Source organism: Hyperolius riggenbachi, chromosome 6 (genome assembly GCF_040937935.1).
Source record: "Hyperolius riggenbachi isolate aHypRig1 chromosome 6, aHypRig1.pri, whole genome shotgun sequence".
Taxonomy (NCBI): domain Eukaryota; kingdom Metazoa; phylum Chordata; class Amphibia; order Anura; family Hyperoliidae; genus Hyperolius; species Hyperolius riggenbachi.
Genome location: NC_090651.1, coordinates 149522151 through 149546363, shown reverse-complemented (window position 1 = coordinate 149546363; position 24213 = coordinate 149522151). Strand labels below are relative to the sequence as shown.

At 41.7% G+C, this 24213-nt stretch overlaps 1 long non-coding RNA gene across 1 annotated transcript in view; it reads left to right on the top strand.

Moving 5' to 3' along the window:
• Positions 1 to 24213, top strand: part of LOC137522579 (uncharacterized) — a 137785-nt gene that overhangs the window by 110123 nt on the left and 3449 nt on the right. The gene's annotated exons all lie outside the window — the stretch shown is intronic.

Below are 24213 nucleotides of genomic sequence, written 5' to 3'. Positions count from 1 at the left end.
ATGTATGCAAAAACCTCTTTTGACTAACAAATATAGGTTATAAAAAAGAAAAAAAAAAAAGGTTTTCAATATACCCTTACAGTAGCAGCTCCTCCCATCTCATCACAACTTTCTGTGATGCTGCAAGTATACAGAAAGGGGGAAGCTGAGCCAGAAGGGGGCATGCTTGGGCTTGAAAAGACAATAGAGAAGACAGACTCGGCTATAATGATTCCTGAACAAAGTCAGACTGAATGCTCAGTCGGGGATTTTATCAGGGCTGATAACAAGCAGGATGAGCAGCGAAGGATGAAACAGAGAGCAGGGTAGGTGTTTTCTCTAATGATTCCACAGATATATATGGTAAATACATGAGGGTGCTTCGTCTCTGGTCCACTTTAAAGACATACAGTGGCAAATAAAGGACACAGTGCTGCTCACTGGGGGCTCCCTATTGGTTTAGCTCATCAGCCAATGATAATCTGTCCTTTTCACCTCCTCCTGGGCAACAGTGGTGGGTAAGAGTCCCTTGTCCATGATATGGATAAGGGTTCTGTAGAGGAGGAGAGGCTTTGACACCTCTCTCTTAGAGTGCTCCCCATATCGTGTACCATGTGGGCTAGTATGGTTAGTATGGTGAAGCCGCATGCAGGCTGACTCAACATTTCTGGCTATACCAGCCTGCATGGATGAAAAGGGATTAAAAAAATATAAAGGTGGGGCATGCATTTCAAAAAAGCAACTATATAAGATAAGGGAAAAATAACATAGCCCCCCCCCCCCCTCCTTTTTCAAAATTTTAATTAGCTCCTCCTCATCTATGGAGGCTGGTATAGGCAGGGTGGCTCAGCCAACCTCCGTGGGGCTCTGTCATGCTATCCATAGCAGCTGACATTTTGCATTAAACATATTTTGATCCCCCTGGATCATGGTATATATCTCAGGCTACTGGTTCAGTCATCTCAAGTGCAAGGGGCTTGTTGGAAGGCTTTACTACAGCCCACTCTCACATAAGGGATAAACCCTTCAACATACTGCTCACACTGCTAAAGTCTAAGTCAATTTGTTAGGGAACCGGAGTGGCAAGAGAAAACCTAAGCAAACGCACATAAAAACTGTTGCATGTTAATATATTAATATGTTATTGTATATTGAACAATATTTGTATGTAAACTATAGTAATATGTTATTATATATTGAACTATGTTATTACGGTCAGTTATTGATTAAACCCACATGCATAGGCCTCATTAGCTTTTATTTAATTAAATTGCATTAATGTAAATAATGTCTATACATCTTGTGTGCTATATTGGCAATAGATTGAATTATCATAACACCGATTTGTCCACAGTTGTCAGTGACAAGATCATCCATGGCATTTGCTTTATAAAGTTTTGCCATTTTTGTTTAGAAGTTGTATGAATAAGTATAATGCGTTTTCTATTATTGGGCTTAAGTGCTCTGCAAGGAATACATTTTGTATGTTTTTACCTTATACAAACCTTTCATTGGGCACAAAGCCAAAACAAGGCTGAACAGACTCCTTTCTTACTCTGCGCAACATAAATAGCTCATACCTAACCCCATAACCACAACACTTTGGAGCCAAAATCAACTCTGCCTTTTTAACTTATATAACTTATATGCAATGTGTGTGCGCGTGTCCAGCTGGCATAAGCCTGAAAGTGAAGAGTAGTCACTATAAGTTGAAATTTGCTACATTTTTTAAACTGCAATTTAAAGGGCTAGAAACATAAATTGTAATATTAGCTTTATTACAAAAGCCATTCTGCTTTGTGCAGAAAGATGGGCCTTTTAATTTTAGTCAACTTTAGGATACTCCTCAATCTGCAAAAAATAAAAACTTACTTCTGTAAGGGCTGGTTCACACGGACGTCTGCGCGGCGTCGCGTTTGATTAGGTGCGGCGGCTGCGCGGTCAGGCTTTCAGCAGCCTTCGTGTCGCGTTCGGATGCGGGCGCGTTTTTTCTTCCCCTAGGGGGACATTACCCGTCGCGGTTGGCCGCCCCTGGAAGCTACATGTAGCTTCCGGGGCACCTCGAACGCAAGTGAAAATCGGGACCCGAACACCGCATTCGTGTAAGCACGTGCAAAAGCTCGGTGCAAACCCTCCCATTCACTTGAACGGGAGCGTTTAACGCAGCGTTCCGAACGCCCGCGGTAAACGCTCCGCAACCGTCCGTCTGAACCAGCCCTATTTAACCTCAGCTTCTTATCCCATTGCGATCTACAAGGACTGCCTATAATAAGGGTGCTTATTTATTAGCTACTATCATGAGCTAGGTCTATTCAGATTAGTCTGGATGCACTGCTGGGTTTGGAAAAAAAAAAAAAAAGGATAAAGTGTTTTTTTTAAATGCATGGATATCAGGTCTGTATTAATGTACATCACTGCAGAAGATGTCGGCCCTATAAAAATACTAAAAAAATAATATATTCTGGTTCCTGGAGTAAGTGACTGAGTTGTCCTTGTTACAATCAACACCTGGAATACCTTACCTGATTTAAGAAAGACACCTGTTTCAGTGATGTAACATGTACTGAAATGCACATGGAATATAGAGGGGGAGGGGGTACATAAATAAATAGAACTACAACAAGTAAAAGTCCAGTTGCAATGTACTTATTTGTCTTTGATTAAATCTTGCCTGGGATGAATGGACATTTTCATGTATAGAAGAGAGAATTTTATTTGGATATAAATCATAGTATTAGCAGTTTCCTGTTCTGTCTAGGACAGGGGTCCCCATACTTTTTTGGTCAAGGGCCGGGTCAACATACTTCAGACTGCTGGGGGGGCCAGAGTATACAAGAAATGATGTAGAAAAACAAAACATTCAGCCTAGGTATTGTAGACAGTGCCTTTTAACATGGGCAACCCTCATGTCTCCCATTTAACCAGAGCAGATGTTATGCCCCCAACTCAGCAAGTACAGATATTATGCCATCAACACAGCATGTGCAGTCAGTATGCCCCCAACACAGCATGTGGAGATAATATGCCCCCAACACAGAATGTGCAGATAGTATGCCCTCCAGCACAGAATGTGCAGATAGTATGCCCTCCAACACAGCATGTGGAGATAGTATGCCCCCAACACAGCATGTGCAGACAGTATCCCCCCCAGCACAGCATGTGGAGATAGTAAGCCCCCAACACAGCATGTGCAGATAGTATGCCCTCCAACACAAAATGTGCAGATAGTATACCCTCCAACACAGCATGTGCAGACAGTATCCCCCCCAGCACAGCATGTGGAGATAGTAAGCCCCCAACACAGAATGTGCAAATAGTATGCCCTCCAACACAGAATGTGCAAGTAGTATGCCCTCCAACACAGCATGTGCAGACAGTATCCCCCCCCCCCCGCCCAACACAGCATGTGCAGATGGTATGCCCTCCAACACAGAATGTGCAGATAGTATGCCCTCCAACACAGCATGCGCAGACAGTATTACCCCCAGCACAGCATGTGCAGATAGTATGCCCCCAACACAGCATGTGCAGATAGTATACCCCCTCAGCACAGCATGTGCAGATAGTATGCCCCAAACACAGCATGTGCAGATAGTATGCCCCCAACACTGCATGTGCAGATAGTATGCCCCCAACACAGCATGTGCAGATAGTACACCCCCCAGCACAGCATGTGCAGATAGTATGCCCCCAACACAGCATGTGCAGATAATATGCCCCCAACACAGCATGTGCAGATAGTATACCCCCCAGCACAGCATGTGCAGATAGTGTGCCCCCAACACAGCATGTGCAGATAATATGCCCCCAACACTACATGTGCAGATAGTATGCACTCCACCACAGCACGTGCAGATAGTATGCCCTCCAACATAGCATGTGCAGCTATTATGCCACCAATACAGTGCAGATATCATGACCCTAACCTAGCAAGTTATATGTGAGCCATAATGTCACCCAATGGCCTGCAGAAGCCTGCAGCACAACCTAGAAGCCAGCAAATGACTGCTTTCTGGCTTCCATGTGGAAGTTTGGTGCCAGAACTGCTATTCTATATGCGGGCCACCAATGTTTAAAGATGCAGCAGACCACATCTATAAGTAATACATTTTGTGTGTGTGGGGCTGGTAAAAAAGCCTCAGGGGCCCGCATTCGGTCCGCCGGCCTTAGTTTGAGGACCACTGGTCTAGGAGGATTGCCTTACACTATTTATAAAAAAAAATAACAGCCCCCAATGCGTGGGATCCCATGAGTGAGCTCAGAGTGAAACGCGCTGGAACAATTGCTCCTAAACTGTGTGCACCTGCTTTTATCTAAATGAAACTTCAACAAGCAGAAGCTGTACAGTGTGATCTTTTTATTCATGTCCATTGAATTTAGGTAGCCAGCCCTCAATCTATGTACCTGTTTTGGTAGTTACAGGATTCAGGGAAATAGTCTGCTGAACGGCATTCCTACTTTGTGGTTGAAGAGGAGAGCAGTCATTTTGCCATCTTGGATGCTGTATATACAAATTAAAGCGAAACTGTGACCAAGGATTGAACTTCATCCCAATCAGTTGCTGATACCTCCTTTCCAATGAGAAATCTTCTCCTTTACTCAAATGGATCTTCAGGGGACTCTATATGGCTAATATTGTGTTGAAACCCCTCCCACAGTGTGATGTCAGGACATGGTGCTGACATCATACTGTGGGAGCCTTGTTGCATTGTGGGAAATAACAGCTGTTTCCAACTGCCAAAAAAGCAAGCAGCAGCTACTTCCACTGACATCACCTGCCAGCATTAAAAATGTCACCATATGAGAAATGTCAGTATGTAAATCAGGGAGAGGAAAGATTTTACAATGGGCAAACACTGACTAAATCATTTATACATAATTATTGTAAAAAATAAGCACTTATCTTCATTACATAATTTTCACTGGAGTTCCTCTTTAAACAAAGGGAACTTTAGAAATATAGAGTTCTTTATCTTTACATAAAAGGGATCACTGGTAGCTCTTCATTGTAAAATTATACGATGGGATATGGTTTAACCTAATCTCCACTGGTGGAGAGTAGTGTATGTAAGATGTCAGAGACTGGGAGAAGGTCAGGTAACTGTAAAAATTAAGGGTATTATTCCTAAAGCGGAATATAACCCTGCATTTCAACTTTGCCCTAAAACATTATTTACAGTATATTACATGCAACCAACATTTTTTTTTTTTTACTAGACCAGCATTGGAAGGGTTACACAGTTCTTTAAAGTTCCTGGACATTTCTGCAGACGCATCCGAAACTGACATAGATACATTTTGTTTACATAAATGTATCTAAGTGTTGAATGTGACTCATCTCTCTGACTGAGAAGGAGTTGGAGGACAGCCAACGAGTGTGTAACATTTCTCAATAGATACATATAACTAAATAGAATGTAACAATCTGAACTTCTGCAGATCTCTCCACGGAACTTTAAACCTCTGTGTTTAACCCTTCCAATGCTGGTCTAGTTAAAAAAAAATGCTTTTTGCATATAATATGCTGTAAATAATGTTTTAGAGCAAAGTTGAAATGCAGGGTTATATTCCGCTTTAAGAAAACATAATTTGCAACTGACTATACGATGGATACAACTATAACATTCAGTGAACTAATCTGTAACTTTAAAGGGGCTGCTGTGGACTTTTGCTGTTGATGAGAGCAAACTTATAATCATGTAAACTTATATAAACTTCATAATCATGTAGATGGAGGACACAGTTTTCTTCATTCTTGATGGAGGCTGCGAGGCATGGTTACTAAAAGGCCTGGTACAGTGTGATAATAGGCAGACCAAGGAAAAAAAATCCCTATCATACATGTGGATATTTCTTGACTAATATACACACACTCATTGACTAAACATAAACAGGATGTTTTCAATGATAACCTTTTCAAGGGGAGCTTTCTTGAAAATTGATGGCAACTGCATGCTTTACATAGACATAGGTATTAAAATATAGTAACTTTTTAGCTCAATGTTAGCTAGAAGATTATCTGTAACAACATGTCCCCTTCTCTATACACAATGACATATTCTGCATATATGGAGTATGGTTCATAAACCTTCTGACAGTTATAATGTTTTGTGGGCCTATGGCCAACTATGGCCTTCTACTGTCCTCAGCTGCCCTGCTGGTAGACATCTGTCTGATAATCTAGTTTGGAATGCAGCTGTTTATATGGAGTCCATATGTGTTCTTTTCACACGGTTCATGGCATGTTAGCCGTTGCTCTAAATCTACTGAGCTGAAGAGCAGATGTTTCCTGCCTAACGTCATAGCATATTGCATATAGATGTAAAATCTCCTGCCTGGATTCATTGCACAGATAATAATCAAGTGCACACAGGTGGTGTTCCAAAACAGACAATGTGTAAGTATATTTAGTTCTTCAGAACCACCTGTGTACATGAGTGCTGAGATATTTTATATATTCAAATTGTATATAGTAGACTTTGTGAAAATTGTTATAAAGTGTTTCTGTAAAAGTACCAATCATGACTGATAAGTGACTTGGATGATGACACATAATTAATGATACACATATATTGCTAGAGTCTACAGTCTTTTCCACCTCTGTGGTTGTATGATGGGATAGGGGCTTATAAGATAGAATTTACAGACTGTTTTAGTGACTTATTTATTTGATTGTTCAGTATGTTGTTTGAAGATGTGATTAAGCATTGATTATATTACAATAATAATATGTCCATACATGTTTTAAAGTAAATGCAGTGAATGGCACATGAATGTTTGCAATACTTTTAATTACTATGTTTATTTATTTACTTTTCACAAACGGTAAGATCTGGCAGTGTACTGTAAGACACTGTATTGAAGACCCGAGGAAGCGGGCAGGTCCCGCAAAACATGTTGTCTTTTCCTGTGTTCGATAAAATGATTATCTTTAAAACTTCCACCGTGGTAAGATTGTTTCATTACCCAAGTTTACCCACTGCAAACTACATTGGGGCACCTTCTCTCATTCTGTGTGCACTTCCACAAGGTTGTTTAGTAACAAGGAAGTATATTTTATGCTGTTTTTAGAACTCTCAGTAAATAAACATTTCACAGATGTCACCTGACAGGACTGAAGGTGTTGCCACCTGTGATCAATTTCAGAATGTAAATCAGGGTGAAAGATTTTACAATGGGCAAACGCTATCAAAATTATTTATAAATTAACATTGAAGAAAAATAGCAATTATATTCAATACCTTACCTAATTACCTAACATTTTACATAATTTGCATAACTCATCTAAAGCATTCAACACCCTTGCTGCTTGTGTAATAGAAACATAGTTGTTGTATATATAATGCAATTTACTCAAATTACATAATGCCACATCATTTGTGTAAAACCTGAAAAGCTTTAGGAGTGTTGCCTGTACATCTAATGTGTATGAAAGTTTAGTAAATACACCCCACTGTGTCTTAACAAAAAGACCTGGTAATTAATATGGAACTCAGGGCCAGTCTGTGCAATTCAGGAGCCATTCCCATTGCTAATAAACCGAAAAACTGGAATGTTGGACATCAGCTGTTATGTTTAAGACTACTTGGCTCCTAGTATTTGTCTAAACCTGCACAAGTCTATGCATATTCCTACAGAGGTGACTAAGATGTAACCCTGTTGCCCTATAGAGCTAATGTCCTTGGTTCAGTTCCTGCCAGAAATGCCTTCTTCATGAAGCATGTATGCGCCTCTCGTGTTTAATTAAAAGTGCAAGCAGCTCGATCTAGCATGGAAGAAAATCCTGGTAGCTGTGCAGTGCAGGTGAGCTGCATCACTCAGCAAGAGGCAACATGAGTAAAGACCACAGAAAGATTATCTTGTCATATTCAAATCCCATACAATACATTTCAGGTTAGATACAAGTCCTGCTATGACTAAAGTGAAACACCACATTCTTTAAAAATCACTTTAAACATATCTGCTCCAAATCATTTTCTATAGTTGTAATGCTCTTAAAAAAGTTTAATTTTAATTCCATCCGCATTCAGCTACAAAATTGCAAGACTGCGGAAAGTTCATAAAACGGGAAAAAGCTCCCCAATGTAGCAATGGGTAAGGAAAGACTATTACCTCAGGTGGGAGGTTTAAAGATAATCATTTTATTGGACAAAGGAAAAGACAATGATTTTTGTGGGACCTGTCTGCTTCCTCAGGTCTACAGCACAGTGTCTTATGCAGCTGCACACACGGACTGGGAGCGCATATTAAATATGAAGTTTTGCTTAGTGCAGTGCCATGAAATATGTTGGAGCTTTATAAATCAATACTAATATTAATTATAATTGCAAGCCAAGAATCTAAACTCTTGACTTACTATATACTGTATTACTATGGATAGAGGCGCCCCACAACCTGCTGTTATAAGCCTGTGCTGCTGTGACCAGGATAGATCCAATTTCCTTATGATAGCCAGTCATTCAATGGCACAGCGCCAGGGACTCAGATGGTTATAAGCAGTCCAATCCACCTCCAGGGATAACTCTCGCAATCTGCACTCCTCCTATGTGTCTCAATGCACGGAAACAGAGAAGCACAGGAACAGTTGATACCAGCTTAAATAGACCCTACTTGGTCAGTGGCCTTAAGAATAATTCCACTTACAATCCGCCACACACGAATCATCATGAAATTGAGACTTTTAATAAATTGATCAATAAGGATATACTCAACATGAGGTCCAAGAGGTTAAAAACCAAACCAACATCCAAGAGGCCATTAAGAAATTAACAGAGAGAAAGGAAATAGTAATCAAGCCGGCAGACAAAGGGGGTGGGGTAGTTATTTTATCCAAACCTCAATACCAAGAGATGCTTGATGATATTTTAAAGGATGAGGCTACCTATCATAGGCTGAGACGAGATCCCGGCCCAGAATATATGAAGGAGCTAACAGAGCTTATCCAAAAAGGTAAAAACAATGGGATATTACTGGAAAAGGAAGCTAATTATCTGATTCCCTCTCACTATAGAACCCCAGTAATATATGCTCTCCCTAAGATACATAAAAATATCACCCACCCCCCGGATAGACCCATAGTTAGTGGGATTGGTTCTATAACGGCTAGATTGGGAGAATTCTTGGATTGTTTTCTCCAACCATTTGTCACAAGGGTTCCCTCATATCTGAAGGATTCGAAAGAACTAATCAAGCTTTTTGAGAATGTTGAACTCAAACAAGGAACTTTTCTAGTGACGGCGGATGTGACATCACTATATACTGTCATAAATCAAGAGAGAGGCTGTGAGTCTGTGAAATATTTTTTGGAGGACTCTGGGAATTTTAATGGGGCCCAACTAGAGTTCCTGATGGAAAGTCTAAAATTTGCCATGAGTAAAAATTACTTCTGGTATCAAAATCAATTCTTTGTGCAGAAGATTGGTGTAGCAATGGGGGCTAAATATGCCCCCAGTCTAGCAAACTTATATGTGGCGAAGTGGGAGGAGAACTATATAGACATGAATAGACACACTGCACTACGATTCTGGAAAAGGTATATCGATGACGTGGTCTTTTTGTGGGAGGGTGATGAAGCATCCTTGCTGTTGTTTATTGATTATATTAACAATAATAATGAGAATTTAAAATTTACGTGTAATTATAGTATAAATCAAATAGAGTACTTAGATTTAATCATCTCTAACGATAATGGTAATGTGAGGACCCACACATTCTTCAAGCCCACTGATCGCAATAGTTACATCCCCAAGGACAGCTGTCATCATGAGTCATGGTTAAAGTCAGTACCCAAGAGTGAACTCCTTAGAGTGTACAGGAATTGCACTAATTCTGAGGACTTCCGGAAAGAAGCGGACATATTAACAGATAGATTTGTGGAAAAGGGATATACAAAGGAGGAGATTGATCAAATTAGATTAGAAATCGAGAAGAAAGATAGAAAGGAGATCATTCATAAACAGCCAATGGAGAGAGATAATGAGAGAAAGGTCTCCATGATAACAGATTATAGTATACAACATCGGGAAGTGAAAAGGATTCTAAAGAGACACTGGCATGTGCTGATGGCAGATCCTGAAATGGCTGATATTTTACCAGAAAATCCTAGTGTCACATATAGAAGAGCTCCGAATCTGAAAGACATTATTACTAAAAGTGCAATAGATATACCCACACGGGCCTCAGGACGTCTTGTGGATTTTACTGGATTTTATAAATGTGGCAGTTGTTATGCATGTAGACATTGTACTACGGTTGCAAGAAAAACTACCTCTTTTTACAATAATACGAGTGGGGAAAAGTTTGAGATAAGGTCTTTTCTGAACTGCGAATCCAAGATGGTGGTGTATCTCCTTGAGTGCCCTTGTGGCTTACAGTACGTTGGCTTGACCACGAGGGCACTCAGGGAGAGATTGTATGAACATGTTAACAACATCAGGAATGGTTATATGGACCACTCAGTTTCATTGCACTTTAAGGAACACCACAATTGCAACCCTAGAGGTCTGAAATATTCGGCCATAGATCAGATCACCAGAAACTGGAGGGGTAATAATCAGGATAGGGACCTAGCAAGATCAGAGATGAATTGGATCATAAAATTGAATTGCATGTCTCCGATTGGTCTTAACATAGATTTTAACCTTAATTGTTTTTTAGCTAACTCATGAATTTTATTGAAAATACGTGTGCATTCTGGAAGGTAGGACGTCTTTGTTATTTACAATTTTAATGTATACCATAGTATCAGTGTATATTGGGCGTAATTATTGTATTTTGTGTATGCTTATGGAGGTTTTATCCCTATTTTTTCATCTAGGTGAACATCAGTAGTAATATATGGGGAGATAGAAATAGAATTCACAATCTGTGACTGTGAACTTTTTCCGGATTAGGTGCAATACTATGAATGGACATTAGATGGTGCTATAATAGAAATGGAAGACGGACACTTGTTCTTTGATTTTAATGCTGCTTTGTTTTAGGATATACCTTATGTTATGTTTTATTAATAGGATCCAGTGATTGTAACTGCTGGTATTCTATGTATGTTATAATGTATTTTAAATATGGAGCAATGATTGGGATGCCGCTGCTGTCAAAAGTAAGGATGCACGCATACATGCTAAAGACGTGCATATCCTTATGTTTATACGACGGGTTTTATCTGTACATAGTTTTTCGCATAAAAATACTGCTAATTTGCATATAAATTTATGGCTATGCGACATTTCCACATGGAAATACTGGTGTGGAACGCATTTGCCATGCGACTTTTCCGCATAGAACCACTGGTGGAACGCATACGCGTTCCAATGACGTGAACCGGATCCAGTATGGCCGCCGACCGGAAGTACTCTCTAGAGCGTTCGGCACTCCGACAGGTGACAGCAGCCGCTCCTAGGAAAGGTAACTATGTTACTATCTATATATATGTGCCCTAGCCTGCTCGCTCTCGTATCCCCTGATGAGGGCGGAAGGCCGAAACTAGTCGGGACGAGAGCGGGCTGGACACTGCTGATCGCATTCCTAACTAATTCTGAGTACCACAAGGGTGGGAAGCGAACTATCCAGAGAGGGTCCTATATTGGCATGGGACCCTCCTGATGTAAGTTATATGTTATCTCTATTGGTGTGCCTTGCATGGTGTAATAAAAAGTTGATTTATCCACTGAGGGACATCTCTTCTGCTTCTCTGTTTCCGTGCATTGAGACACATAGGAGGAGTGCAGATTGCGAGAGTTATCCCTGGAGGTGGATTGGACTGCTTATAACCATCTGAGTCCCTGGCGCTGTGCCATTGAATGACTTACTATATACTGTACAGACTAGGGGACTGTTACAGTGGTTTGCAAAAGTATTCGGCCCCCTTGAAGTTTTCCACATTTTGTCATATTACTGCCACAAACATGAATCAATTTTATTGGAATTCCACATGAAAGACCAACACAAAGTGGTGTACACGTGAGAAGTGGAACGATAATCATACATGATTCCAAACATTTTTTACAAATAAATAACTGCAAAGTGGGGTGTGTGTAATTATTCAGCCCCCTTTGGCCTGAGTACAGTCAGTTGCTATAGACATTACCTGATAAGTGCTAATGACTAAATAGAGTGCATCTGTGTAGAGATGGCCCGAATGGTTCGTGAATGGTTCCCAGTGAACTTCCATAGTTCGCGATCGTGCAGAACCGGGAACTTTTGCGGAAGTTCGGTTCACCCCCATAGTGCATCATGAGGGTCAACTTTGACCCTCTACATAACAGTTAGCAGGCACATTGTAGCCAATTAGGCTACACTCCCTCCTGGAACCCCACCCCCCTTATAAAAGGCAGGCAGCGTCAGGCATTGGACTGACTCGTGTGCCTGCAGAAATTACAGAAGGGATAGCTGCTGCAGACTCTCATAGGGAAAGCTTAGTTAGGCTCTTGTTGGCTTGTTAGCTTGCTCCTGGCTCATTGTTGTTGCTAAAAAAGCACCCCTCAACAGCTCTTTTGAGAGCTAATCTTGTTCTTGTGATCTATTTTTTTTTGTGTGTGTGTGGCCCACTTGCATTATATACAGCCCTGTCAGTCAGTGTCACTGTGCCTGTCCGGTACCTGTCTGTGTGTGACAGGTGCACATGTAATACCCATCACTGCATATACCTACCACCTGTTCACTTCAGTGCACCCACCCACCTACGTGACCGCACGCAGTGTCACTGTGCCTGTCCGGTGCCTGTCTGTGTGTGACAGATGCACATTGTAATACCCATCCATCACTGCATATACCTACCTGTTGTTCAGTGCACCCACCTACCTACGTGAGCACACGCAGTGTGATATACCACTCCGTGCATACCTTTTAACTGCACCTGTGTGACTGACTGCACATTGTATTAGTCAAGTCAGTGCATACCTTTCACTTAATCCCCCCCAATATGGACAAAACAAAAGGCAGAGACAGGCCACCTGGCAGGTCCGTTCGAGGTCGCGCTGTCGTGATTTCCTGCGGCCCTCGACCAAAGTACAGTGTTCACAGAACACCTCATCTTTCTCAGCTTCCGCACGGAAGCGTGACATATCTTCCTCCTCCTGCTCTGATTCTGACACCCCACTTAACACTCAGTCGGCTGCCACCACCAAAGTGCCATCACCCCAGGGCTCAGCGGTGTGGAAATGTTTTTATGTGTCTGCCTCAGATGAGAGCAATGCCATCTGTACTCTCTCTGCCACCGAAAATTGAGCCGTGGAAAGACCAAGACCGTCCCGTAGGGACAACTACCTTACGAAGGCACATAATTACAAAGCACAAACTGCAATGGGCCGCTATACTACTTTTTCTGGTGCGTGTACATGTCTGCCTAATTTTTCTGGCTACACTGCAGCTGCAACAACAAAACAAAAGGCATGTACGAAAGCCCATTCCCCTTCGTGATCATTACCTTGCCGCGGTGAAGTGGCTTGCATATCACAATGAAGCAATGACCGATGGCTATATGAGTGTCTCGGGGGGGGGGGGGGGGTCACACCCAAGATAATAAGGTCGTTGCTTCATTGTGGACAGACCAAATTTGATCAGCTGGACAGTCACTGTTGTTCTATCATTGAGCTACCACAGCCCGGTGACCATATGGGCTTGAAAACCACCGTGGCCTGCACTCTCGCCATGGTGCGCACCAGTCCAGCACGGCCGTCACTACACAAACAGCTGTTTGCGGTGCGTTACACAGTGAGTTTGGTGTGTCAGTGTGAAGCAGTACTCTAATTACACTCCCTGATTGATGTATACACATGCAAGATGTTTTAAAGCACTTTAGGCCTGCAATTTAGCATTCAATGTGATTTCTACCCTTAAAATGCTGCTTTGCGGCAAATCCAGATTTTTTCCCCAGGACGTTTGGCGTCTATCCCACTCCGTCTTGCCCCCCTCCAGGTGTTAGACCCCTTGAAACATCTTCTATTTCTAGTTTTCAAAGTTCGCTTTCCCATTGAAATCTATTGCGGTCCGCGAAAGTTTGAGCGAACTGAACTTTCGCGGAAGTTCACAAACCGAAAATCAGAGGTTTGGGCCATCTCTACACCTGTGTGTAATCTAATGTCAGTACAAATACAGCTGCTCTGTGACGGCCTCAGAGGTTGTCTAAGAGAATATTGGGAGCAACAACCCCATGAAGTCCAAAGAACACTTCAGACAGGTCAGGGATAAAGTTATTGAGAAATTTAAAGCAGGCTTAGGCTACAAAAAGATTTCCAAAGCCTTGAACATCCCACGGAGCACTGTTCAAGCTATCATTCAGAAATAGAATGAGTATGGCACAACTGTAAACCTACCAAGACAAGGCCATCCCCCTAAACTAACAGGCCAAACAAGGAGAGCGCTGATCAGAAATGCAGTCAAGAGGCCCATGGTGGACTCTGGACGAGCTGCAGAGATCAACAGCTCAGGTGGGGGAATCTGTCCATAGGACAACTATTAGTCGTGCACTGCACAAAGTTGGCGTTTATGGAAGAACGGCAAGAAGAAATCCATTGTTAACAGAAAAGCATAAGAAGTCCCTTTTGCAGTTTGCCACAAGCCATGTGGGGGACACAGCAAACATGTGGAAGAAGGTGCTGTGGTCAGATGAGACCAAAATGGAACTTTTTGGCCAAAATGCAAAATGCTATGTGTGGCGGAAAACTAACACTGCACATCACTCTGAACACACCATCCCCACTATCAATTATGGTGGTGGCAGCATCATGCTCTGGGGGTGCTTCTCTTCAGCAGGCACAGGGAAGCTGGGCAGAGTTGATGGGAAGATGGATGGAGCCAAATACAGGGCAATCTTGGAAGAAAACCTCTTGGAGTCTGCAAAAGACTTGAGACTGGGGCGGGGTTCACCTTCCAGCAGGACAACGACCCTAAACATAAAGCCAGGACAACAATGGAATGGTTTAAAACAAAACATATCCATGTGTTAAAATGGCCCAGTCAAAGTCCAGATCTAAATCCAATCGAAAATCTGTGGCAAGATCTGAAAACTGCTGTTCACAAATGCTGTCCATCTAATCTGACTGAGCTGGAGCTGTTTTGCAAAGAAGAATGGGCAAGGATTTTAGTCTCTAGATGTGCAAAGCTGGTAGAGACATACCCTAAAAGACTGGCAGCTGTAATTGCAGCAAAAGGTGGTTCTACAATGTATTGACTCAGGGGGCTGAATAATTACGCACACCACACTTTGCAGTTATTTTTTTTTTAAATGCTTGGAATCATGTATGATTTTCGTTCCACTTCTCACGTGTACACCACTTTGCATTGGCCTTTCATGTGGAATTCCAATTAAATTGATTCATGTTTGTGGCAGTAATATGACAAAATGTGGAAAACTTTAAGGGGGCCGAATACTTTTGCAAACCACTGTATACAAACAACCTTCACACAAGCCTCTGTCAGGGCCCTACCCCCAGTGTTTCCAGCTTGATAATGCAATCTCACTCTCTGATGCTGGGCATACACGGTGAGATAATGCGCCGGAATCGAGCCAGCGGCTCGATGTCGGCGCGTCACCGCTCGTCTGCGCGTGCGCGCGGATCGATCGATTCCACGGGGATCGAGCACGGTATCAATCCACTACGGTGATCGGACACGTCGGATATTATCAATCGAGCCATCATCGGCTCGATTGATAAGAACTATCATGCCGTGTATGCCCAGCATGACACCCCTCTTGCGGACTAACAGACTTTATTTTGAACAAAGACACTGAACTACTGTTATCAAAGGCATTTGCCTGATCTTGTTTTGTTGTGAGTTCCTTGTTTGTCCTACCTTGTGTGTTAACCCATTTATCTATTATGCAGTGCTGCATAATATGTTGTCACTTTATAAATACAATAAATAATAATAATACCTGGACTAAACTTTACTCTTACCATGGTTTCATTAAGAACCCCAATGGTGCTTTACATAATAACATTCAAGGAAGCTAAAATAAGTTTTGCCATTAATCCTTGAAATGCTTGGAATTAAACTGAAGGGGCTGCAATTTTCAGAGAAATTACATTTTAGTTTAAGCAGACTTGTTTAATCTGTAATGTATAATTTGTTTCATGTGACACGTCCAAAATAACATGAAAGGGTTTTTGCATGCTACAGGATTACTTGCATTCTCCCAATGTCAGTATAGGGTCCTCCTATATGGTCCTGTCCTGTACAATAAAACATATTGGTAAGGTGAACTGCTTGGCTCTAGTTTGTGTCTCTATATCTTCTGTAGGAGGCATATGATTGCAATCTCCTCCAGGGCAAAGACTGATCTTATTTTTGTAAAGAGCTGCAGATTATTTCAACACTATATGAATGAATAAAGTAAAGGAATTCATTGTTTTCATATTTAAGTTATGCGTGTTTGTCTTTTGGTAGAAAGATGTCCTTATACTGAAAGGCATCAGCAAATTTAGGTCAGAGAAGAGAATTGCTGTGGAAACATCGCTTTTCTGCTCCAGTTCCTTCACTGGGCCAATGCGTGTAGCTAACGCCGTCACTTAAATTATGTCCTTTCCATCAGCACTGGTACACAGGCCACTAGAGACAGGCCGTAGAGATAGCAAAAGTCCCCGCGGGTAAGTATGGGGGAGGGGGCGCGCTTAGTCACCTCCTCATCCTGACAATGCGCATTAAGACTGCCGCATCCGAAAAGAGAAATCTCATGTATGTTTTCACCCCATCGCTTACGGCAAACAAAGCGCTTGGTTATTTATAGCCAGAGCTGTTCTCGACTTAGCCATCGTTTTGCCTCCAGCAGAGGAAATGTGCTTAACTACATTAGAATATTGTAAATTTTAGTATATGCATGTATATAGACACGTACCTCAGTTTTTAATATGCTTTTTTATCTAAGGCAAAGGTGGACATTCCCAGTGAGTAACCAACAATGTAGATACACTTACTGTTACCCTGCAGTAAGCTTGAGCAATATAAATTGATTAAGTGCATGATCAGAGAATACCTACAGCAAAAGCAACCTACCTTAGTACTTGAGTAGTACTAGAGATTGGAGAATGTGCATCAAGACAAAGTGGAAGTAGGCACAGGTCCTTTACTGATTAATTAAGCTATCCATCATATTAAAGAACCAATAGATAGACTTCCTACTTCCTTACACTTGGGAACTTTTTACTACCACTCTTAGAAATGGTACTAATGTGCATACATTTCTCTAGGGTGTGACTCTGGAACAAGAAATAATTTTGTCATGCTCTTGTCACTGATTATATACTTTATGACCATACACTCAATTTATGTTACTCAGGTTTACTACAGGATCATTTAAGGGCCTTTAAATGAGAAAAGTTATAGCACATTGTATGTCCTGTGGGACACAGTAGATGTAGCTTATCGTACTCTAAAAAGAACTTTGAGATCAATGTATACAGTATTGGTTCTACCTCAGTATCACATGAGATCAAATACATTACATTACCATTTACTTGTGAGTTGGGATTGAGTCATATTGCTTGTTCACCAGAAACATATCATTGGTTCCAGTCTGTCTATCACAGTGGTCATGAGGTTTCAGAATACACTTTGTGCTGTTTTATCAACAATATTATTATTCATACATTGTTTCATTATCAAACATCTAAATAATAGGCATGAACAGAAAATAGAAAATGTGGCCTAAACAGCACAAATATATATTGATAAAATCATTACATAGAAACTGAAAAGATGCTCAGAGTAATTTCCCTCTTGGTACATGCTATTATTCATGAGAGGTTCTGCCTTTTAGATTGTTATATTACAGTACAATACCTAGGCATTGTTATTAGATGCGAGGGGTTACATTTTTAACGTGTTTGTATGTTTTCATGAATACAGAAACGCAATGCTTTAATATAGAGTGACCAGACGTCCTGGATTGCCCGGGACGCGTCCCGGATTCGGGGTCCGCTGTCCCAGGCTGCATGAGGTCCCGGGAAACGTCCCGCTTTCAGCAGCGGGACGTCCCGGCCTCGGGACTCTGGTCACTCTATTCTCATGAACTGGCAGCGGCCAGTTCATTGCCCGCAGCCTCGCTCCAGCCTCCTTCTTCCGGTGTCTGTTTCGACACCGGCAGGCGAGCAGGGCTACGGCAAGATGGCTACCGAAGCCCTGTACTGGAGACTATTTGTGTCTCCAGTACAGGGCTTCGGGCGCCATCTTGCCGTAGCCCTGTCAGCGCGGGAGACGAGCAGGAGGAAGGTGGTCCCGGGAGCAGCGCGCCAGAGGCCGGAGACTTCTGCCAGGTGAGTAAATGCTTTCTTTTCCAGGTGAAATTTGCTCCCATTACGTTTCTTTTCTGGTGAAATGTTTGCCCGCATTGCGTTTCTTTTCTGGTGAAATGTTTCCCGCATTGCGTTTCTTTTCTAGTGAAATGTTTGCCCGCATTGCGTTTCTTTTCTGGTGAAATGTTTGCCCGCATTGCGTTTCTTTTCTGGTGAAATGTTTGCCCGCATTGCGTTTCTTTTCTGGTGAAATGTTTGCCCGCATTGCATTTCTTTTCTGGTGAAATGTTTTCCCGCATTGCGTTTCTTTTCTGGTGAAATGTTTGCCCGCATTGCGTTTCTTTTATGGTGAAATGTTTGCCCGCATTGCGTTTCTTTTATGGTGAAATGTTTGCCTGCATTGTGTTTACTTTCTAGTGAAATGTTTGCCCACATTGCGTTTATTTTGTACTGACATGTTGCCCGCATTGCATTTATTTTATACTGGCATGTTGCCCGCATTGCGTTTATTTTGTGCTGACATGTTGCCCATTGCGTTTATTTTCTGGTGTCCGGGGTAACTGTTACTGCATTTATTATTTAATGGTCATAGATGGCTATGTTTGCTGCTTTGTGGTTACGGTATACTATTAGCATCACACAGTTTCTGCACACCCATGATGCAAAGTCTCGTTTGTCCACATCATGGCGTAAACACTGCTTTCTTATGCCTCGCTGTTACATCATTACGTTAGCTCCGCCCATACAATGTCATTTTCTGCCGCGGCGCGCTGCGCACGCCACAGCCCCCCCCCCCCCCCGTTCTTCATCGCTGCGCGCTCCTTAGTCCTCCCCACTTTTCGCCACGGCGCGCCGCCCCCCCCTCCCCGCGCCCCCCCTCCCTGTCCCAGGTTGGACCCACAAAAATCTGGTCACTCTATTTAATATGCATGCACAAATATATATGATAAAATTACATATTAAACATTAAATAAGTGTAAAAATGCCCTTTGGTCTGTATGCTGTTGCATGTATGTTGTCTTCAGTAATCATGGATGCAGAGTAACTAGAACTAGATTTATTTGCAGGATTCAGCAGATCTCTACTCTACATTAAGCAGAACTTTCCTCCATATCCCCAGCATGCATAAACAGGAACCAACAACACACAGCAGAATAGAGCCTCTTGTCAGGAATGGCAATAACACAGTGCCATCTACAGGCCAGATGTATGAACACCACAATTAACACCATAAAGAACTTAGGCCAGGGATTGGAACCTACAGCAAAAGGATGAAAGTAGGCAACACCAAAGAACCATAATGACTGTTCTTATCTTCTTTGTCTGACCATTACTGAATTTTCAACATAAATTAAGATAGAGGTGGACTAGCTTGGTGTTAAAAAGGTTTCTTTAGTCTAAAGTGGAACTCCAGTAAAAAAATGGGAAAATACTAGAACCACTGCTGCAGATATATCAAGGCCAATACAAAACTAATAAAAAGATATAAAACCCAATGCAATTGCGCCAAATACAACCAATCAGCTTTCAGTTGTTAAATGGAGCAAGGATTCTGATTGATTGCTCTGGGCAATGACTGCGGTTTTGCTCTAGATTTCATTACACTTGTCATGATATAGTATATGGAGACCACCGTCTGACTTTCATTGTTCCCTGAATTCTGGTTGCAGAGACTTCTTGTGACAATGACAGACTCACAGAGAAAAGAATATGAGGTGACATTTCCCAATGAGGACATTAAAGGAAAACTTAAGTCAAATAAAAAAAATGACATTTACTCACCTGGGGCATCCCTCAGCACCCCGAAGCTGGATGGTGCCCTCGCAGCCCCGCTCCGATCGTCCTGTCCCCGCCGGCGGCTACTTCCGGTTCGGCGACAGCCGCCGACAGGCTGGGAACGCGGCTGATTTTCCGCGTTCCCAGCCGCTGCTATCACCCTCTATGCTGCTATAGCGTATATATAGACGCTATAGCAGCATAGAGGGTGATAGCAGCGGCTGGGAACGCGGAAAATCAGCCGCGTTCCCAGCCTGTCGGCGGCTGTCGCCGAACCGGAAGTAGCCGCCGGCGGGGACAGGACGATCGGAGCGGGGCTGCGAGGGCACCATCCAGCTTCGGGGTGCTGAGGGATGCCCCAGGTGAGTAAATGTCATTTTTTTTTTTTGACTTAAGTTTTCCTTTAAGCGGGAATACAAAACTTCAGAGGTTCTGATCGTTTACAACTTTAACTAAAACTATAGTAAAAAGACACAATGGCAGGAGTTATACTTTAGTGCTCATACAACCATTTCTTCTTTCTAAGCACACATAAGACTGATTGTGTTCTGTGATAGTAGATCATATGCATAGTAATTAGTCACTGCACTCATTCTTACTCTGCATTCTAGTTTGTTTCTTTTTTTTTCTGAAAATAATTATGTCTCATGGTTGATTATCAAAGGAGTAGTCTTTACAAAAGGCATTTTTATGCATGCTCTTCATTGATTATAGGAATTGTAATTAAAGTAAATGTATAATACATTTTAGTATGTTTGTTTAATAAAACCATTTCTTGTGTTTAACACTGAAAAGAAAAATATATATTTTACTTAGAAACATAGGAAAAATATTACACATAGACCCACGTTTTGTTTTTTCTTATTATCTGTATGAACCTCCACCAGGTAATGTCATGCTATCAGTGTTGGACTGTTGCTATGTACCCACCAACAGATGTGGCCAGATGGATCGGGGATCTCCACCTACGAAAGATAATTTCGCCGATCCATCTGGCCAAATCCGTCGTTTGCAGTGTCAGGAGGGATCCCAGTAAAATTCACGCAAGTCAATATGGATCAGAACGATCCTCAAAGACGTAAGGTGGTGTGCGTTATTTAACATTGTGTAACTAATTTTCGTTAAATGAATCATCGAAAAATCATTTGTCACGCAAAATAATGCGTGAAAATCGCTAAAGTGGTTATGGGCCTTTACTCTTCAGTACTTTCTCACTTCTGCTTCCCCTCCACATTGATCCTCTTAATTATATAGAGGCCTAATGCAGAAAACATTTGATGCTGTGGACAGGCACTCTCCCCCCTCCCCCCGCCTCCCCCTCTACTTGTATTGAATGTGCAGAACAGCACTGGGCTTAAAGAGAAACCTTGACCAAGGATTGAACTTTATCCCAATCAGCAGCTGATACACCCTTTCCCATGAAATGTTTTTTTCATTTTCTCAAATGGATCATCAGGGGCCTCTGTATGGCTGATATTGTGGTCGAACCCCTCCCACAGTGTGATGTTAGGACCATGGTGCTGACATCACACTGTGGGAGCCTGGTGGCATTGTGGAAAATAACAGCTGTTTCCAACCGCCAAAAAGCAAGCAGCAGCTACCTCCACTGAAATCACCTGCCAGCAGTAAAAATGTCACCATATGATAAATGTGAGAATGTAAATCCGGGAGAGAAAAGATTTTACAATGGGCAAACACTAACTAAATCATTTATACATAATGTTACGTTCACTGGCATTCCTCTTAAACCTTAGCCACCAGATGTGCCAAGTATCATGTGAAAGGGCCCTTCTTGTTGCAGTAAACTAATCTCTAACATTACAAGATGAACTGTTGAGTTCAAGGGTAAGGGTTCAATATACGGTACCCTGCAGAGGCTTATATCAGGGGTGTGCCCAAAACTGTGGGGGTGGAGGGTTCCCAAGCTTGCAAGGGTACTGAGGATTCTGGGACTTTTTTGTTATCCCAGGACCTAACTGAAGCTTAGCTGTGGGGTTACAATCACTATATACTGCAATTGTTATCTGTTAGGTAAATATGGCTGTATAGCACCAACATACAATCAGCTGTTTCATGTGGTTATGGATCCCCATCCATGCTAGTGTAAGCAGTTTTCATGTCTTCAACTGCGAGCCAGGCAATGGTTTACACCCAGACTAATTGTAAGTGGCAGCCGTTTAGATGGAAGTAATAAGTATAATTTAGGGCTTATCTCAAGAAATATCATGTTCTGTTTGTGTAAAGAAATGTGTAGGTAGCATTTTCTCCTCTTGACTTTCACCAGAAAATGTATATTACGCTTTCAATTTGGGATTCAGGCCAGTGTTAATCCCTGCCATGATTTAGAGCTAAAATCATGGTTTTAATCTAGGGATTAATGCAATAAATTCTCCTTCTGGAAAAGGGTTTTATATTATAGTTTATGGAGATGAAGGAAAGTATATTTCTAAGTATTTTACTGCAAGAGAGTGTTTAAAGTATAATTGTTCTTGCTTTTCAAATTCCATCTGTATATCTGTCTCTCTTATCTGTGTATTACTCTCATCTGTGCTTAAATCCCACTAAAATGGCTATAGTCTGCCTGTGTTTGTAGGAAAATTCCACTTTCAGCCATCAGGGAAAAAATATTACTTTAAAATTCATATTTATTTTGATGGTAAAGCAAATAAAAAATAAAACAAGGTTTAAAAGAAAAATTCTGAAACCTCCCACACAGAGATGACAAGTCTCTCAATCCCCACACATAAACAGGGATAGGGCTTTTTCTGTTGACCCCTGTTACGTGTTGGCCCTCCTCTGCTGTACCGCAGGGCATTATGACAGCAAAGTGTTAAGCTCTCAAATTTTATAGCTAAGAGATACTGGGTTTCTAATATAAAGGCCACTGTCTGGAGTTTGTGTGTTTTCTATGGGTTTGCAAGGATTTTATTCTAGCTTCCACTTACTGTAGATCATCAAATATAAGCCGACCTTGCATATAAGTTGACCACAATATTTAACTCTCTTAAGCTGGATGTTTTTTTAGATACTCAAATATAAGTCTGTTCCGCAAAATCTGCTCCTGATTGCAAAGCCTAAATAACCCTCCTAAGATATTCTTCTCACAGGCAGAGGACAAGTTGTGAAAAGTGGAACAAATCAAACTGACAACAAAGTATATGTTGTTCATAGCAGCCAGACTCCTTCATCCACTACCCAGTGTTGTTCATTTTTAATTACAGTTTACTGAAGCTGGCTGCAATGCATCACTGCTGTGCTGTAACCTGTGATAAAATATGTGCAATCTCTTTCTCCCCCTCCCTGAAGTCCAAAGCTGTGACCTACTCTGACCCACTCCTATCAATCACTCAATCACATTGTAAAAGGTAGGAAGCTTCTCACTGTCTCCCTCCTCACTGTGATACAATGCAGAGCCCGCAATCAAAGTTTCATCCCTCAACATCCCCACTGCCAAGTTCTGCATCCTCTCCTCTCAGGTTCTCACTCACACTATTCTGCATACATCAGCGTACTTCTGGCTCCTGATGTCCCCATAGTTATATTACTCAGACAAGTGTGAGGGAGGGAGAGAGATGGCAGGCTCTGCATTGTATCACAAAGGGGGGAAGAGTGTGAGATGCAGACTACCTCTGATACCAACTATTACTCTCTACTGATAGTTTGGTATCTGAGGCAAGGAACGTGATTGGATATGATGAATTCAGAGAGATGACGTAACAAGTAGTGACAGATGTATCCACATAGCCAACAAAGATTGACTGCTATCTGTAAGCTGCATAAGCCAGTCTGGACTTTTACGGAGCATTATGCAAATTATCGGAAAAAGAGAGCCACATATCTGGTTAGCCTGCAAAGATAGCTATGAGGCTATGATGCAGTTTTGTTATTTTCTTTGATTGATGTTGCTCTTTCTTGTCTAGCATTGAAAGCTCTTTTGCATCTTGCATATACAGTATATACCCCTGACGAAGCCCCTATATTTACGAGGTGAAACATGTTGGGTTGTGGTGAGGTGTCCAATATTTTATCTGGATAAGAGGGAAAACCCTTAGTATATGCAAGCAAATACGGTTGTTCAAATGGTCTAGAGAATAGATAAGCTCTTTCCCAGTGCTTGTAAAACTGTTATAATACTAGATTTATAGGCAAAAAATGAATATACATAGTAAAAGTATTACTCTTGTGTTCAGTATTTTTTTAAAAAAAACAGAATTTCTTCAGTTCT